This window comes from Capricornis sumatraensis, chromosome 7, assembly GCF_032405125.1.
Source record: "Capricornis sumatraensis isolate serow.1 chromosome 7, serow.2, whole genome shotgun sequence".
In the NCBI taxonomy this organism is placed as follows: domain Eukaryota; kingdom Metazoa; phylum Chordata; class Mammalia; order Artiodactyla; family Bovidae; genus Capricornis; species Capricornis sumatraensis.
In genome coordinates this window covers 91,508,666-91,523,357 of record NC_091075.1, presented here as the reverse complement: position 1 = coordinate 91,523,357, position 14,692 = coordinate 91,508,666, and positions in this window count along the sequence as shown.

The following is a 14,692-nucleotide window of genomic DNA, read 5'->3' as shown; positions in this document are numbered from 1 at the left end:
AACCTCAGATATGCAGATGACACCACCCTTATGGCAGAAAGTAAAGAGGAATTAAACAGCCTCTTGATGAAAGTGAGAGTGAGAAAGTTGGCTTAAAGCTCAACATTCAGGCAATGAAGATCATAGTATCTGGTCCCATCACTTTATGGCAAATAGCTGGGGAAACAGCGGAAACAGTGTCAGACTTTATTTTTAGGGGGCTCCAAAATCACTGCAGATGGCGACTGCAGCCATGAAATTAAAAGACGCTTACTCCTTGGAAGAAAAGTTATGACCAACCTAGGTAGCATATTTAAAAGCAGAGACATTACTCTGTCAACAAAGGTCAGTCTAGTCAAGGCTGTGGTTTTTCTCTTTTTAAAAAAATTTTTTTTATTTTTTATTTATTTTTTATTTTTATTTCTACTTTATTTTACTTTACAATACTGTATTGGTTTTGCCATACATTTACATGAATCCACCACGGGTGTACATGTGTTCCCAAACATGAACCCCCCTCCCACCTCCCCACCCCACCCCCCATAACATCTCTCTGGGTCATCCCTGTGCACCAGCCCCAAGCATGCTGTATCCTGCATTGGACATAGACTGGCGATTCGATTCTTACATGATAGTATACATGTTTCAATGCCAATGTCCCAAATCATCCCACCCTCTCCCTCTCTCTCTCTGAGTCCAAAAGTCCGCTATACACATCTGTGTCTTTTTTGCTGTGTTGCATACAGGGTCATCATTGCCATCTTTCTAAATTCCATATATATGTGTTAGTATACTGTATTGGTGTTTTTCTTTCTGGCTTACTTCACTCTGCACAATCAGCTCCAGTTTCATCCATCTCATCAGAACTGATTCAAATGTGTTCTTTTTAATGGCTGAGTAATACTCCATTGTGTATATGTACCACAGCTTTCTTATCCATTCATCTGCTGATGGACATCTAGGTTGTTTCCATGTCCTGGCTATTATAAACAGTGCTGCGATGAACATTGGGGTACATGTGTCTCTTTCAATTCTGGTTTCCTCGGTGTGTATGCCCAGCAGTGGGATTGCTGGGTCATAAGGCAGTTCTATCTGCAATTTTTAAAGGAATCTCCACACTGTTCTCCATAGTGGCTGCACTAGTTTGCATTCCCACCAACAGTGTAGGAGGGTTCCCTTTTCTCCACACCCTCTCCAGCATTTATTGCTTGCAGATTTTTGGATCGCAGACATTCTGACTGGTGTGAAGTGGCTGTGGTTTTTCAAGTGGTCATGTATGGATGTGAGAGTTGGACTATGAAGAAAGCTGAATGCTGAAGAATTGATGCTTTTGAACTCTGGTGTTGGAGAAGACTCCTGAGAGTCCCTTGGACTTCAAGGAGATCCAACCAGTCCATTCTAAAGGAGATCAGTCCTGGGTGTTCTTTGGAAGGAATGATGCTAAAGCTGAAACTCCAGTACTTTGGCCACCTCATGTGAAGTGTTGACTCATTGGAAAAGACTCTGATGCTGGGAGGGATTGGGGGCAGGAAGGGAAGGGGACGACAGAGGATGAGATGGCTGGATGGCATCACTGACCTGATGGACATGAGTTTGAGTGAATTCCGGGAGTTGGTGATGGACAGGGAGGCCTGCAATTCATGGGGTTGCAAAGAGTCAGACACGACTGAGCGACTGAACTGAACTGAAGTTGGTCACAAGGGAATGGTCTCTGAGAAACCTCATCATAGCCTGGGTTGCACAGCCCTCAAAGCTTTCCACCTCCTTTGATTTTAAATGTCATCTGATCTTTGATTATTCAGGTATTTAACAGAAAGAACCTTCTGGTTAGAGGATAGTAACAGAGTGGTTAGATTAAGGTTACAATGAGTAGAAATATCAGTTTCTCAGAGAGGAATTATTTATTTATATTTGTATATTTATTATGCATCTACTGGGGTTTAGCATTGTGCTATGTACATTCGCCTTCAAAAACAAGGTTCAGCTTTTGTTCCAGAGTTTAACTGTAGGTAGGAAACCAAGTGACACCTCACCTGATGCCTGACAGAAATTCCAGATAAAATGTCCTAAGTGCGGCAATAATTCATACTAAGGGCTTACCACACAGCTGCCCAAAATTCCTTGTGAGGTTGTAAGTCAGAATTTCATTCTTGTTAAGCAGAATTCACTCATTCAACAAGTATATACTGAACATCTACTATGTCACAGGTAGTATTATAGGAACTTTGGACTGAACGGTGAATAAAACAGACAGCAACCCCTGTCGTCATGGAGCTTACACCCTGGTAAGAGTTTGGTTTTTCTGCTTTGGTACTGGGTTTGAGTTCCCCACACATGGCTACATCCCATGATGTTTTGCAGCACTCAAGATAAGCAGAATGGCTGAAGCAAGCAGGATGAGTCACCAGAACCCATTCTGAGAAAAGTAAAGAACAAAATAAGGAAGCAGAAATTATTTCCTCTTTTAACTTTACATCTTGCCTCAAGCATGTCCTTGAAAATTTCCAGTCCGAAGTAATAATGCATGGACTCAGGACACTTTCCATTTCTATAAAAAGTCCTGCTTGTTGGATGTACCAGCTGAAAGCTATATGACAGGATCTGTGGGGAGAGTGGAGAATGAGGGGCTCTGCTAAACCTAGAGTCTGGAAAACTGGGTCCATAGGTCTCCACCCTGTAATGAATTGAACTCTGTAATGAACTGACCACAGGAAATGGGTTAGCATCTCTGTTACTCGTGACAGATCATTCTGAAAACTCCAAAGCATTTCACAAATGTGTGAGATCATTGATATACATATTAATGTCTAAATTGATGGATCCTGAGGCCATAGCAGAGGTCACAATAAAGAACAACAGCTTGGCTGCCAATAGAGAGGGGATTAAAATGTAAATTAAGTATCTTCCTCAGTGTGCTTCAGGGAACTGGATTTTTCCTGTGGATTAGTTTGTTGGATTCTCACCCCAGCCTTGAAGCAGAAAACGGCCTTTGTATCCCAGCACAGAAGTAAACCTAGAAGTCAGAGTTTGGGGTGAAGTGGAAAAGAATAGTTTTACTGCTTTGCTGGGCAAATTGGGCCACAGTGGCCTATTGCCCCCCCAGTTATGTGTCCCAAACTGGAGGTTAGTGAAGAGTTACAGAAAGAGTGTGGTCAGCTCATGGACATTCTTCTGATTGATTGGTGGTTAGGTAAATGGGAGTCTTCTGATTCCAACCAGTCTAGGGTGTACAACTGTGGCGAGCATACAGTTCTTCTGCCTGGTGGGGGTTTCAGTATCTGCAAAACAGCTCAAAGATTTATATTCCTTGATGGGGAATCAGAATCTTGCCCCAAGGCTGCACTATTGCTCTTCTGTTTTGGCCATACCACGAGAGAAGTGTGCTGAACTTTCCCGTTTGGGGATTGAACCTACATCCCAGGAGTGGAAGCAGCGGAGTCTTAACCACTGGACCACCAGGAAAGCCCTGTTGTTTCTCTTGGCTGTTTCTCCCTTATTTCCACATCCCCTCCCATCCCTAAATAGCAACTGTTTGAACCTACTCATTGGAACTCAGGAAAGGTCATAGAGGCTGAATGAAGCTTATCTCCTGTAATTTCCTGTAATCAAGAAGTGAGGGACACCTTAAAACCCATTCTGATCTCTGCATCAGGAAAGTGGATCTGTAGGCACAGTAAGTACAGGGTTATTTCTAGAAGCTAGTCTTACACCAGGATAGTAAAAACAGAACCATTGATAATGTAACTGTGAACCAGTAAAATATATATCACTAAATCTAAACTTAACCATCCTTGGCTCAACTTCTCAGCCACATCTCAAAAGCACAGCTCTATCAACAGCATCCAGTATAAGCAGAAGTGTAAAGAAGGAAAGTGGGAGTGAAAAAAATAAGCAGTCATAACTAATTTGGTTAAAATACATGACTTCAGCAAATTTTATAAAAATATATGACTGTTGTTAGCTCCCATCACCTAAACATTGAAAAAAGACTAAACTAGTGAGGGTCCTAGAACTTCAGCTAATTAGCTTTGTAATACATCTGCCTATGGCTGTGATGAATTTCTTATCTATCTGAATGGCATCATTGCTTACAACATGTAAAATGTTCATCCTTATGTTTAGGTTAGTAAATATGACCTTAGTAACTAGTAAGAGTGATAAATATATGAGGATTCTGTTGTATGGTCAAAATGGTGAATCAGATCCAAGTCACTGAAATATTTTTTATGAAAAATACTTTCATAAATATTTCATAAACTTATATAAGGGTAGGATTAAAGAGATTTTTTTTTTCTTGGTTAGGATTTTGAACTAGTCACAAAGGTTTCTTTCTGTCTTTCTGAATGTCCACCCAGACCACTCACATCCATTATATTAAAATTTGCATATTAAATTTTAACTTATCAAATTCACATACTAACTCTCACTTGGTTTCCTCTTTTGTAATTCCTAATAGCAAAGTTAACGTAGGAGATTTTTTCAGTGGCTGATTTACCCTCAGGGTAATAATGCCCTATTACTCTTTTTCTGGAGGCGCCTATGGTAGAAATGTGGAGGGAAAGGGATTTTAAAGGGAGATTCTGAAATCGTTGGGAAATTCCGCAACTATTCTTCGTAGCCATGTCAACAAATGACATTGTCCAGGATCCATGATTCATGTGCCAGGCATGCTGTTGTTGGAATGGAGTCAACAGAAGGAAGTTGGCTTCAGACACAGGGACTCTCAGCTGCTGAGCTAGAATGGCTATGAAAGATTTCTATTTTCATCAGACTTTTCTTGAACCTTCACTCTGTGTGAGGTGGGTGGGGTTCAAATTCAGCTCCCACGGTTAAGAGGAAAGAAACCAGGAAGTCACTTAGGAAGAGGTACAGTTTGGGCTATAGGAAGGCTCAGAGATAGGAGAGGACAAACCTTGAGATCTTAACTCTTATGGGTGAGGTGGAGATTGAAAGAATGAGCTCTTAGGAAGTGCCCAAACAGTGGTGTGACCTGGCTTGAATTTCAAAAGTTCCGTTGATTTTGTCATGTAAAAAGGGGAAAGACACTCCAGACAGAGAAAATAGTATGGGCAGAAGGTACAAGGTACAAGAATTTAAAAGACTGAAGCTAAAGATAGGAGGAGAGAGAAATTGAGAGAGGAGACTGGGGAGGTCTGACAGAGTCAAGCAGAGAAAAACTTCCATCAGGTCAAGAACGTGAACTATCCTGAAGACCATGGCAAGTGGCAGACACTGATGATTAAGCCTGAGAAAAAATATGGCCAGATTCATGTTTTTGAAAGTTCTCTTGGTAAAGCAAGTGAATGGTGAGGGAGAAGACTTGGGTTAGGCCATTTAGGAGATTTCTATGGAATCTGGGGAAGAGAAAGGAGGACCAGTCTATTGTAGTGGAGATAGGAAGAGGGAAGAAATTTATTAAGAAATTATTTGAAAATTTTAAAAGACTAGGTACCGTTACATGTTGGAATACTTCAGAGATGCAAGTAGAACTAATGGCCAGACAGTTGTGAAATAGAAGTACTAACTGATATAAAGAAATGCTGACAACACAAGACAAGGTGAAATAACCAAGATATAAAGTCATGGCATACACAACATTCAAGATTAAAACAAAATATATTAAAACCTTAAAAGCCATAATCTCTGGATGGTGAGATGATAGATGATAATTCTCTTCTGTTTTGTATTTTTATATATTCAAAGTGAATCATATTTGTAATGTAGAACTATGACAAAAGTTAAGGAGAAAATAAGGATGAAAGGAAGTAAGCGAAAAAAGGGAAAAGGATGAAAGGAGAAAGATTTTATGTAAAAGAGATACACTCGGTGTATGGGAAGTAAAAATGGCTCAATAGAGAGATACAGTTATGATTTCTACATGGGCATCTTTAATGTAAGCTATCTAGAAGTTTCTACAAAGCAAGCATTATAGGCTAAAGGACTATAGTTTCTTTGACAGGTGATTAGGTCATGAGGGTGGAGCCTTCACAAATGGGATTATAAGCATACCTTGGAGATATGTGGGTTCTGTTCTAGAAAATCCCAATAAAGTGACTAGCTCGATAAAATGAGTCACACAGTTTTTTTGGTTTCCTAGTGCATATAAAAATTATGTTCTCAATTTGTTATAGTATACTAAGTATGCCACAGCATTATGTCTTAAAAAAACAATGTACATAACATATTAAAAAACACTTTATTGCTAAAAAATGCTAACTGACATCGGAACCTTTGCAAATCCTAAACTTTTGGCTGCTAGAAGGTCTCGCCTCAATGTTAATGATTGCTGACTGAATAGGGTTGAGGTTGCTGAAGGTTTGGCTCTAGCAATTTCATAAAATAGCTATGAAGTTTGCATCATCATTTGACTCTTCCTTTCACAAACAATTTCTCTGCAGCATACAATGCTGTTTGAAAACACTACTCACAGTAGAACTTTTCTTCAAAACTGAAGTCAATCTTTTCAAACCCTGCCACTTCTTTATTAACTGAGTTTACATATATTCTAAATCCTTAGCTGTCATTACAACAAGCCCCAAAGCATCTTTACCAGGAGTAGATGCCTTCTCAAGAAGCCACTTTCTTTGTCCACCATAACAAAGAAGTCCTCATCCATTAAAATTTTATCATAAGATAGTTGAAATTTAGTCACAACTCGAGGCTTCACTTTTAATTCTAGTTCTCTTGCTATTTCTAACACATCTTCAGTTACTTCCTCCAATGAAGTCTTGAGCCCTCAAAGTCACCCATGAAGGTTGGAATCAATTTCTTTCAAACTCCTGTTAATGCTGATAGTTTGATCTCTTCCCATGAGTCACAGAAGTTCTTAATGGCATCTAGAATGGTGAATTTTTTCCAGAAGCTTTTCAATTGGCTTTGCCCAAATCTACCAGAAGAATCACTATCTATGAATAAAGATAAAGCCTTATGAAATATATTTCTTATAGAATAAGACTTGAAAGATGAAATGACTCCTTGATCTATGGGACGCAGAATGGATGTTCTGTTCTGATCAGTTCAGTTCAGTAGCTCAGTTGCAGCACGCCTGGCCTCCCTGTCCATCACCAATGCCCGGAGTTCACTCAGACTCACATCCATTGAGTCGATGATGCCATCCAGCCATCTCATCCTCTGTCGTCCCCTTCTCCTCCTGCCTCCAAACCCTCCCAGCATCAGAGTCTTTTCCAGTGAGTCAACTCTGCATGAGGTGGCCAAAGTACTGGAGTTTCAGCTTTAGCATCATTCCTTCCAAAGAAATCCCAGGGCTGATCTCCTTTAGAATGGACTGGTTGGATCTCCTTGCAGTCCAAGGGAGTCTCAGGAGTCTTCTCCAACACCACCATTCAAAAGCATCAATTCTTTGGCTCTCAGCTTTCTTCACAGTCCAACTCTCACATTAATACATGACCAGTGGAAAAACCATAGCCTTGACTAGACAGACATTTGTTGGCAAAGTACTGTCTCTGCTTTTGAATATGCTATCTAGGTTGGTCATAACTTTCCTTCCAAGAAGTCTTTTAATTTCATGGCTGCAGTCACCATCTGCAGTGATTTTGAAGCCTCCCAAAAATAAAGTCTGACAGTGTTTCCACTGTTTTCCCATCTATTTCCCATGAAGTGATGGGACCAGATGCCATGATCTTCATTTTCTGAATGTTGAGCTTTAAGCCAATTTTTTGACTCTCTACTTTCACTTTCATCAAGAGGCTTTTGAGTTCCTCTTCACTTTCTGCCATAAGTTCCTCTTCACTTTCATCTGCATATCTGAGGTTATTGATATTTCTCCTGGCAATCTTGATTCCAGCTTGTGTTTCTTCCAGTCCAGCGTTTCTCATGATGTACTCTGCATAGAAGTTAAATAAGCAGGCTGACAATATACAGCCTTGATGTACTCCTTTTCTTATTTGGAACCAGTCTGTTGTTCCATGTCCAGTTCTAACTGTTGCTTCCTGACCTGCATATAGGTTTCTCAAGAGGTAGGTTAAGTGGTCTGGTATTCCCATCCCTTTCAGAATTTTCCACAGTTTATTGTGACCCATACAGTCAAAGGCTTTGGTGTAGTCAATAAAGCAGAAATAGATGTTTTTCTGGAACTCTCTTGGTTTTTTGATGATCCAGCGGATGTTGGCAATTTGATCTCTGGTTCCTCTGCCTTTTCTAAAACCAGCTTGAACATCAGGGAGTTCATGGTTCACGTATTGCTGAAGCCTGGCCTGAAGAATTTTGATCATTACTTTACTAGTGTGTGAGATGAGTGCAATTGTGTGGTAGTTTGAGTATTCTTTGGCATCGGGGTCCAGCCCTGGTGGATCCAGGGTAATTTGAAGTGGGGACGGAGTTGGCAATTAGGAAAGATTTATTTATTTAGAGATATAAAGAGAGATTAGAAGAGAATAGTGTAGTAGAGAAAAGGGGGCTGAAATTCCTTGGTTTACACAAGAAGCTAATAAAGTTCTGAGACAAGGAGCTTGCACCGTCTACGTTAGGCCACAGGCGCCCTCCCGGTCTCCCCAAGGAGTGGAGATGCAAAGCACCTCCCCGTTTGAGTCTTAGAAGCCCAGGCAAAATTAGTAGACACTGCGAGCCTTTGTGTTCCAGATGGGAATTCAGCCTGAAAAGGAGAGGGAGGGAGAGGGAGAAAGAGAGAGAGAGAGAATTGACACGAGGGAGCCAGATTTCCTAGAAACTGTTTTTTCCTGTATTTTCCAGAAAAACTTTTATACTCTAAGTTGTACATAGAGATCAATGGATAATACAAAGTCATGCAAGGTCAGCAGCCCTGACCCTTATCGAGACCAGGCTTTTTTCTGCATACCTTTCCCACAAACAATGTTGTGTATATTATCTTCTGGCCTTGGAGGCCTGTGGACATTTTCTGACCCTCTTTAGATAAAGGCTGCTCAACCAGAAAACTTATTTTCCCTTGAAGTGTTTTTTCTTTATATTTCTAATCTACGTTAGCCTCAGAAAGTATCAAACAGAGTTACATTTTCAGGAAGCAAAGGTGCAGCGAGTTACAACAAAGAAAGAACCAATTAGCTCAAAGGTCTGATGTGGTTAGTTTCAAGGCTGCACTTGTTTTTCTTGCATTCCAACTGTGTTAACTAATGCACTGCCTGGTGCACAGTGGATAAGGGATATGGGAACTTGGCAGCAAGCATTGGCTCAACAGTGAAGTCTTACACCAGCACTATTCTAACAGCTTTTAACTCTTTGAAAGGCTCTATGTTTTAGGCTTCCAGTGCCTCTCACAGTTGGGGGGCTGTGGTGCAGGAGGGCCTAGAGGAGCAATCCCATATTGAAGGTCAGGAAGGGTGGCAGTAAGGAGATACCCCTCATCCAAGGTAAGGAGCAGTGGCTGAGCTTTGCTGGAGCAGCCGTGAAGAGATACCCCACACCCAAGGTAAGAGAAACCCAAGTAAGATGGTAAGTGTTGCGAGAGGGCATCAGAGGGCAGACACACTGAAACCATACTCACAGACAACTAGTCAATCTAATTACACTAGGACCACAGCCTTGTCTAACTCAATCAAACTAAGCCATGCCCGTGGGGTAACCCAAGATGGGCCGGTCATGGTGGAGAGGTCTGACAGAATGTGGTCCACTGGAGAAGGGAATGGAAAACCATTTCAGTATTCTTGCCTTGAGAACCCCATGAACAGTATGAAAGGCAAAATGATAGGATACTGAAAGAGGAACTCCCCAGGTCAGTAGGTACCCAATATGCTACTGGAGATCAGTGGAGAAGTAACTCCAGAAAGAATGAAGGGGCGGAGCCAAAGCAAAAACAATACCCAGCAGTGGATGTGACTGGTGATAGAAGCAAGGTCGGATGCTGTAAAGAGCAATATTGCATAGGAACCTGGAATGTCAGGTCGATGAATCAAGGCAAATTGGAAGTGGTCAAACAATAGATGGCAAGAGTGAACGTCAACATTCCAGGAATCAGCGAACTAAAATGGCCTGGAATGGGTGTTTTAACTCAGATGACCATTATATCTACTACTGTGGGCAGGAATTCCTCAGAAGAAATGGAGTAGCCATCATGGTCAACAAAAGAATCTGAAATGCAGTACTTGGATGCAATCTCAAAAACGACAGAATGATCTTTGTTAGTCTCCAAGGCAAACCATTCAATATCACGGTAATCCAAGTCTATGCCCCAGCCAGTAAGGCTGAAGAAGCTGAAGTTGAACGGCTTTATGAAGACCTACAAGACCTTTTAGAACTAACATCTAAAAAGATGTCCTTTTCATTCTAGGGGACTGGAATGCAAAAGTAGGAAGTCAAGAAACACCTGCAGTAACAGGCAAATTTGGCCTTGGAATGCAGAATGAAGCAGGGCAAAGACTAATAGAGTTTTGCCAAGAAAATGCACTGGTCATAGCAAACACCCTCTTCCAACAACACAAGAGAAGACTCTACACATGGACATCACCAGATGGTCAACACAGAAATCAGACTGATTATATTCTCTGCAGCCAAAGATGGAGAAGCTCTATAGAGTCAACAAAAACAAGACCAGGAGCTGACTGTGGCTCAGATCATGAACTCCTTATTACCAAATTCAAACTCAAATTGAAGAAAGCAAGGAAAACCGCTAGACCATTCAGGCACGACCTCAATCAAATCCTAGATAGCATACTCAAACCAGAGACATTACTGTGCCGACTAAGGTCAGTCTAGTCAAGGCTATGGTTTTTCCAGTGGTCATGTATGGATGTGAGAGTTGGACTGTGAAGAAGGCTGAGCACTGAAGAATTGATGCTTTTGAACTGTGGTGTTGGAGAAGACTCTTGAGAGTCCCTTGGACTGCAAGGAGATCCAACCAGTCCATTCTGAAGGAGATCAGCCCTGGGATTTCTTTGGAGCAAATGATGCTGAAGCTGAAACTCCAGTACTTTGGCCACCTCATGCAAAGAGTTGACTCATTGGAAAAGACTCTGATGCTGGGAGGGATTGGGGGCAGGAGGAGAAGGGGACGACAGAGGATGAGATGGCTGGATGGCATCACTGACTCGATGGATGTGAATCTGAGTGAACTCCAGGAGTTGGTGATGGACAGGGAGGCCTGGCATGCTGCGATTCATGGGGTCTCAAACAGTTGGACACGGCTGAGCAACTGAACTGAAACAATATCATGCGTAGTTGTAAAAGTCCGGGTAAACCTGTCCAGCAAGTTAGAGAGCCATCAGAGGGGTTTGAGTTGAGACACTCCTTTTATATGCAGGAGACTATTAACTGGAGCTCTAAGTTAACTTTTTCCAGAGAAAGGTGGTTTGGGGATAGCCCCTGTGTAATGTCAGAAGAATAGGTGGAAAGCATAATGCAGTAAGGCAGGCAGACTCTGGTTTTAGGGGTATATGCTCGAGAAAGTCCAGGGGGACCCCTGAGGCCTGATCCCGCCTTTGCATTTTGTCAGGCCCTTTTCCTCATCACCTTTGCCATGGATGGGATTCCCCACGCTGGCTCCCGGCACTTTGGCATTGCCTTTCTTTGGGATTGGAGTGAAAACTGACCTTTTTCTGTCCTGTGGCCACTTCTGAGTTTTCCAAATTTGCTGGCATATTGAGTGCAGCACTTTCACAGCATCATCTTTCAGGATTTGAAAGAGCTCCACTGGAATTCCATCACCTCCACTAGCTTTGTTTGTAGTGATGCTTTCTAAGGCCCACTTGACTTCACATTCCAGGATGTCTGGCTCTAGATGAGTGATCACACCATCATGATTATTTTGATCATGAAGATCTTTTTGTACAGTTCTTCTTATTCTTGCCACCTCTTCTTAATATCTTCTGCTTCTGTTAGGTCCATACCATTTCTGTCCTTTATTGGGCCCATCTTTGCATGAAATATTCCCTTGGTATCTCTAATTTTCTTGAAGAGATCTCTAGTGTTCCCCATTCTGTTGTTTTCCTCTATTTCTTTGCATTGATCACTGAGAAAGGCTTTCTTATCTCTCCTTGTTAGCAAGCACTAAAAAACATTAATTCCATCATACATGTCATCAGATGTCTGAGTGCATTGTTGTTGAGTATTAACATTTTGAAAATATTCTGTTTTTCCTTAGCAGTGGATCTCAAGTTGATTTTTAACATATTCAGTACACCATGTTGTAAACAAATATGCTCTCATCCATACTTTGTTATTCTGTTTATAGAGCTCAGGCAGAGTAGATTTAGCATAATTCTTAAGGGCCCTAGAATTTTCAGAATGGTAAATGAGCATTGGCTTAGAGTTATCAGCCAACTTAGAGTCATCAGCTGCATTAGCCATTAGACTCAAGAGTCAGACTGTCCTTTGAAACTTTGAAGCCAGGCATTGACTTCTCTCTAGCAGTGATGGTCTTAGATGGCATCTTCTTCCAATAGAAGCCTGTCTCATCTACACTGAAAATCTGTGAGGATGGTGTTAGAGTGTATGCATGCATGTTCAGTCGACTTAGTGATGTCTGATTCTTTTTGACCCTATGGACTGTAGCCCACTAGGCTCCTCTGTCCATGGAAATCTCCAGGCAAGAATACTGGAATGGGTTGCCATACCCTTCTCTAGGGGAATCTTCCTGACCCAGGGATCAAACCCAGGTCTCCTGCACTGCAGGCAGATTCTTAACCACTGAGCCACCAGGGAAGTCTGGTGTTAGTGTAACCGCCATTAGTTGTCTTAGCTAGATCTTCTCTATAAGTTACGGCAGCTTCTACATCAGCACCTGCTGTTTCACTTTGCACTTTTATGTTATGGAGACAGCTGCTTTCATTAAACCTCATGAAACAACCTCTGCTAGCTTCACCTTTCCTCTGCAGCTTCTTCACCTCTCTCAGCCTTTAGAGAATGAGGAGAGTTGGGGCTTTGCTCTGGATAGGCTTCAACTTAAGGGAATATTGTGGCTGGTTTAATCACCTATCTAGACACTGTAACTTTCTCCATATCAGTAATAAGACTGTTTCACTTTCTTATCATTTGCGTGTTCACTGGAGTAGCACTTTTAATTTCCTTCTCTTTTTCTTTGCATTCACAATTTGGCTAAGTGTTTGGCACAAGAAGCTTAGCGTTCAACCTACCCTAGCTTTCAACATGCCTTCTTCCCTGAACTGAACTGAACTCTTCCCTAAACTATATCATTTCTGATTTATGATTTAAAGTGAGAGATGAACACTTGGGGTTATCGTAAGGTTATTAATTGACCTAATTTCAATGTTGTTGTGTCTCAGGGAATAGAAAGGCCCAAGGAGAGGAAGAGAGATGGGGGAATAGTGTTTGGTGAAGCAATTAGAACATGTATATTTATTAATTAAACTCAATTTTGTATGGACAGAGTTCATGATGTCCCCAAACAATTACAATAATTAAATCAAAGATCACTGATAACAGATCACCACAACAAATAGACATGCACACTTTGCTATATTTAAAATGGATAACCAGCAAGGACCTAATGTATAGCACATGGAACTCTGCTTAAAGTTATGTGGCAGCCTGGATGGGAAAGGAGCTTGGGGGAGGATGGACACGTGTATATGTATGGCTGAGTCCCTTCTGCTGTTCACTTAAAATTATCAAAATATTGTTAATTGGCTATACCCCAGTACAAAATAAATTTTTTAAAGCAACTGAATAATAATGAAAATGTTAGAAATATTACCAAAATTACCAAAATATGATACAGAGACACAAATCAAGCAAATGCTATTGGAAAAATGATGCCAATAGACTTGCTTGATGTAGGGTTGCCACAAACTTTCAATTTATATTAAAAAAAAAAAAGCAATGTCTGCAAATAAGCAAAGCACAGTAAAATGAGGTATGCCTGTGGAGTTCTTATAAAAGAGATCCTAGATACCTCCATCACCTCTCCTGCTTTAGGAAGACACAGTGAGAAAAAGGCTGCTTATAACCAGGAAATGGGTTCTCACCAGACACCTAATCTGCTGGCTCCTTGATCCTGGAATTCTTTGTCTCCAGAACTCTGAGAAATAAGTGATTCTTGTTTAAGCTACAAGCTTATGTGGTATTTTCGGTACAGCAGCCCTAACAGAGAAAGAGCTGGACATGATACAAAATAGTTCTTATACCAAATCAGTTAAACTTTAAGCATGCTGAGAATTTGTTGAGACCTAAGAGTGTTTGCCTCTCTCAGGGTTAGTTTCAAAGTGCAGGGAGACAGACTGGATTTTGTGTAATTTCCAGTAATGTAGTACAGGATGAGAACCCATGTACCTTTAGTGTTGCAATAATATAAAAAGCCTCAGGAGCACCCCAGCCAACACAAGTCCTCAGAGACAGTCAGGCAAACGGTGTCTGGGGCTGCAGAAACCTGGAGAGAGAGGATCCAGGGTAAACATGACTTCCAAGCTGACCATTGCTCTTTTGCGTTCTTGGCAGTTTCATGCTCTCTGTAGCATCGGGCAAAGGTAGGTAGATACTTCTGATTACTAGAGCTTTCTTTTATCTAATTATGATCCTCAGAAAGTAAGGCTTTAAGAACAAACATTTATTTTCAAAACAAAAAAATTTCATTTAATGTGAACAGGGATGCAAAATGACTTCCATAGTCCTTGGACAACTTTACCTTTACTAACACTTTCTTTGGCTCTAAATATTTATGTTTTCTTTCGATTTTAAAAGAAACTGAAATTTTTCACAGGCCCCTAAAATTATTGTGGTCCCTAGGCACTGCATCTACTATGCCTCATGTATAAGTCAGCTGTGATTG